General features: G+C 51.9%; 1 non-coding gene across 1 annotated transcript; it reads left to right on the top strand.

Moving 5' to 3' along the window:
* Positions 1-2,874: 2,874 nt before the first annotated feature.
* On the top strand, positions 2,875-2,947 carry TRNAN-GUU (transfer RNA asparagine (anticodon GUU)). Its single transcript has one exon. It is a non-coding gene; the product is annotated as a tRNA-Asn (tRNA).
* The last annotated feature ends 2,037 nt before the right edge of the window (positions 2,948-4,984 follow it).

Raw genomic sequence — 4,984 nt, 5'->3', positions numbered from 1 at the left:
TTGAAGATATGTTCTGATGGTGGTGAGAGGGGAGAACGACTGTCTCCGTGGCTGTCGCAATTGGCTAGCGCGATCGGCTGTTGACCGAGAGGTTGGATGTTCGAGCCCACCCGGGGGTGGTGCGGCGTTTCTTTTTCTTTGGGCTGATAGCTCTGAAGAAATGTTCTGACAGTGGTGAGAGTGGAGCATGACTGCCTCCGTGGCCCAATTGGCTAGCGCGATTGGCTGTTAACCGAAAGGTTGGAGGTTCCAGCCCACCCGGTGGTGGTGCGGCGCTTTTTTTTCTTTGGGCTGATAGTCTGAAGAAATGTTCTGACGGTGGTGAGAGAGGAGCACGACTGTCTCCGTGGCGCTATTGGCTAGCGCGATGGGCTGTTAACCGAAAGGTTGGAGGTTTGAGCCCACCAGGGGACGGTGTGTCGCTTTTTTCTTTGCGTTGATAGCTTTAAAGGTATGTTCTGATGGTGGTGAGAGGGGAGAACGACTGTCTCTGTGGCTGTCGCAATTGGCTAGCGCGATCGGCTGTTAACCGAAAGGTTGGAATTTTGAGCCCTCCCGGGAGTGGTGTGTTGCTTTTTTTCTTTGCGCTGATAGCTTTGAAGATATTTTCTGATGGTGGTGAGAGTGGAGCACGACTGTCTCGATGGCGCGATTGGCTAGCGCGTTCGGCCGTTAACGGAAAGGCTGGAGGTTCGAGCCCACCCGGCGGTGGTGCGGCGCTTTTTTTTCTTTGGGCTCATAGATTTGAAGATATGTTCTGACGGGGGTGAGAGTGCAGCAAAAATGTTTCCGTGAAGCAATTGGCTAGCGCGTTCGGCTGTTAACCGAAAGTTTGGAGATTCGAGCCCTCCCGGTAGATGTGTGTTGCTTTTTTTGCGCTGATGGCTTTGGAGAAATGTTCTGATGGTGGTGAGAGTGCAGCACGAACTTCCAATCACAGGTAATGTTATTAGGTTCCTTCCGTTCAAAAAGAGTCTGACTGATAATACTCCTTACGACTTGTTTATGTTGTTGGGACTGTATTCATTATGGAAAAGTCGCATGATTGATAGACATGCCGAGCCACCATGGTCGTCTAGATCTGTCTTCCGAGAAGCAGCTGCTCAAGTGCGCAGTGTTGTCGACACTTTTGACCCTGTTCCGGAGTCGCTTCTCGTTCTTGACGCTTTTGCGTGTTTTCCGGACTTTTGGTGAAGTATGCTCTTTGTACATTACTGTTGATAATTTCATTCATTTAAGAAAAAAAAAGGTCTCCGTGGCGCAATATTCTAGCGCGATCGGCTGTTAATCGAAACGTTGGAGGTTCGAGCCCTCCCGGGAGTGGTGTGTCGCTTTTTTTTTCTTTGCGCTGATAGCTTTCAAGAAATGTTCTGACGGTGGTGAGAGTGGAGCACGACTGTCTCCGTGGCACATTTGGCTAGCGCGTTCGACTGTTAACCGAAAGGCTGGAGGTTCGAGCCCTCCCAGGAGCGGTGTGTCGCTTTTTTCTTCTTGGCGCTGAAAGCTTTGGAGAAATGTTCTGACGGTGGTGAAAGTGGAGCACGACTATCTCCGTTGCGCCATTGGTTAGCGCGATGGGCTGTTAACCGTAAGGTTGGAGGTTCGAGCCCACCCGGTGGTGGTGCGGCGCTTTTTTTCCTTTGGGCTAATAGCTCTGAAGAAATGTTCTGACGGTGTTGAGAGTGGTGCACGACTGTCTCCGTGGCGCAATTGGCTAGCGCGATCGGCTGTTAACTGAAAGGTTGGAGGTTCGAGCCCTCCCGGGAGTGGTTTGTTGCTTTTTTTCTTTGGGCTGATAGCTTTGAAGCTATGTTCTGATGGTGGTGAGAGTGGAGCAGGACTGTCTCCGAGGCGCAATTGACTAGAGCGATCAGCTGTAACCGAAAGGTTGGAGTTTCGAGCCCGCCCGGTGGTGGTGCGGCGCTTTTTTCTTCTTTGCGCTGATAGCTTTGAATAAATGTTCTGACGGGGGTGAGAGTGCAGCAAAAATGTCTCCGTGAAGCAATTGGCTAGCGCGTTCGGCTGTTAACCGAAAGTTTGGAGATTCGAGCCCTCCCGGTAGATGTGTGTTGCTTTTTTTTGCGCTGATGGCTTTGGAGAAATGTTCTGATGGTGGTGAGAGTGAAGCACGACTGTCTCCGTGGCGCAATTGGCTAGCGCGATCGGCTGTTAACCGAAAGTTTGGAGGTTCGAGCCCACCCGGGGGTGGTGCGGCGCTTTTTTTTTCTTTGGGCTGAAAGCTTTGAAGATATGTTTGATGGTGGTGAGAGTGGTGCAGGACTGTCTCCTTAGCGCAATTGGCTAGCGCGATTGGCTGTTAACCAAAAGGTTGGAGGTTTGAGCCCACCAGGGGACGGTGTGTCGCTTTTTTCTTTGCGCTGATAGCTTTGAAGATATGTTCTTATGGTGGTGAGAACGGAGAACGACTGTCTCCGTGGCTGTCGCAATAGGCTAGCGTGATCGGCTGTTGACCGAGAGGTTGGAGGTTCGAGCCCTCCCGGGAGTGGTGTGTTGCTTTTTTCTTTGCGCTGATAGCTTTGAAGGTATGTTCTGATGGTTGTGAGAGTGGACCACGACTGTCTCCGTGGCGCAATTGGCTAGCGCGTTGGGCTGTTAACCGACAGGTTGGAGGTTCGAGCCCACCCGGTTGTGGTGCTGCGCTTTTTTACCTTTGGGCTGATAGCTCTGAGGAAATGTTCTGACGGTGGTGAAAGTGTAGCGCGACTGTCTCCGTGTCGCAATTGGCTAGCGCGATCGGCTTTTAACTGAAAGGTTGGAGGTTCGAGCCCTCCCGAGAGTGGTGTGTTGCTCTTTTTTCTTTGGGCTGATAGCTTTGAAGATATGTTTTGATGGTGGTGAGAGTAGAGCAGGACTGTCTCCGTGGCGCAACTGGCTAGCGCGTTCGGCTGTTAACCGAAATTTGGAGGTTCGAGCCCTCCCGGAAGCAGTGTGTCAGTTTTTTTTATCTTTGCGCTGATAGCTTTGGAGAAATGTTTTCACGGTGGTGAGAGTTGCGCATGACTGTCTCCGCTGCGCAATTCGCTAGCGCGATCGGCTGTTAACCAAAAGGTTTGAGTTCCGAGCCCTCCCGGGAGTGGTGTGATGCTCTTTTCTTTGTGCTGATAGATTTGGAGAAATGTTCTGACGTTGGTGAGATTGGAGCACGACTGTCTCCGTGGCGCAATTGGCTAGCACGTTCGGCTGTTAACCGAAAATTTGGAGGTTCAAGCCCTCCCGGGAGTGGTGTGTTGCTCTTTCTTTGCGCTGATAGCTTTGAAGATATGTTCTGATGGTGGTGAGAGTGGAGCACGACTGTCTCCGTGGCGCAATCGGCTAGCGTGAACGGCTGTTAACCGAAAGGTTGGAGGTTCGCGCCCACCCGGTGGTGGTGCGGCGCTTTTTTTTCTTTGGGCTGAGAGTCTGAAGAAATGTTATGACGGTGGTGAGAGAGGAGCACGACTGTCTCCGTGGCGCTATTGGCTAGCGCGATGGGCTGTTAACCAAAAGGTTGGAGGTTCGAGCCCACCCGGTGGTGGTGCGGCGCTTTTTTTCTTTTGGCCTGATAGCTCTGAAGAAATGTTCTGATGGTGTTGAGAGTGGAGCACGACTGTCTCTGTGGCGCAATTGGCTAGCGCGATCGGCTGTTAACTGAAAGGTTGGAGGTTCGAGCCCTCCCGGGAGTGGTTTGTTGCTTTTTTTCTTTGGGCTGATAGCTTTGAAGATATGTTCTCATGGTGGTGAGAGTGGAGCAGGACTGTCTCCGTGGCGCAATTGGCTAGCGCGATCAGCTGTTAACCAAAAGGTTGGAGGTTCGAGCCCACCCGGTGGTGGTGCGGCGCTTTTTTTTCTTTGGGCTCATAGATTCGAAGATATGTTCTGATGGTGGTGAGAGTGGAGCAGGACTGTCTCCGTGGCGCAATTGGCTAGCGCGATCGGCTGTTAACCGAAAGGTTGGAGGTTCGTGCCCTCCAGGAAGTGGTGTGTTGCTTTTTTATTTGCGCTGATAGCTTTACAGTTATGTTCTGACAGTGGTGAGAATGGAGCACGACTGTCTCCGTGGCGCATTTGGCTAGCGCGTTCGGCTGTTAACCGAAAGTTTGGAGGTTCGAGCCCTCCCGGAAGCGGTGTGTCACTTTTTTTATCTTTGCGCTGATAGCTTTGGAGAAATGTTTTCACGGTGGTGAGAGTAGCGCATGACTGTCTCCGCTGTGCAATTGGCTAGCGCGATCGGCTGTTAACCAAAAGGTTGGAGTTCCGAGCCCTCCCGGGAGTGGTGTGATGCTCTTTTCTTCGTGCTGATAGCTTTGGAGAAATGTTCTGACGTTAGTGAGATTGGAGCACGACTGTCTCCGTGGCGCAATTGGCTGCAACGTTTGGCTGTTAACCGAAAATTTGGAGGTTCGAGCCCTCCGGGGAGTGGTGTGTTGCTTTTTCTTTGCGCTGATAGCTTTGAAGATATGTTCTGATGGTGGTGAGAGTGGAGCACGACTGTCTCCGTGGCGCAATCGGCTAGCGTGATCGGCTGTTAACCGAAAGGTTGGAGGTTCGAGTCCACCCGGTGGTGGGACGGCGCTTTTTTTTCTTTGGGCTGATAGTCGGAAGAAATGTTCTGACGGTGTTGAGAGAGGAGCACGACTGTCTCCGTGGCGCTATTGGCTAGAGCGATGGGCTGTTAACCGAAAGGTTGGAGGTTCGAGCCCACCCGGTGGTGGTGCGGCGCTTTTTTTCCTTTGGCCTGATAGCTCTGAAGAAATGTTCTGACGGTGGTGAGAGTGGAGCACGACTGTCTCTGTGGTGCAATTGGCTAGCGCAATCGGCTGTTAACTGAAAGGTTGGAGGTTCGAGCCCTCCCGGGAGTGGTTTGTTGCTTTTCTTCTTTGGGCTGATAGCTTTGAAGATATGTTCTCATGGTGGTGAGAGTGGAGCAGGATTGTCTCCGTGGCGCAATTGGCTAGCGCGATCAGCTGTTAACCAAAAGGTTGGA

This window comes from Rhipicephalus microplus, unplaced genomic scaffold, assembly GCF_043290135.1.
Source record: "Rhipicephalus microplus isolate Deutch F79 unplaced genomic scaffold, USDA_Rmic scaffold_26, whole genome shotgun sequence".
NCBI classification, from domain to species: domain Eukaryota; kingdom Metazoa; phylum Arthropoda; class Arachnida; order Ixodida; family Ixodidae; genus Rhipicephalus; species Rhipicephalus microplus.
This window is presented reverse-complemented; position numbering and strand designations above follow the sequence as displayed.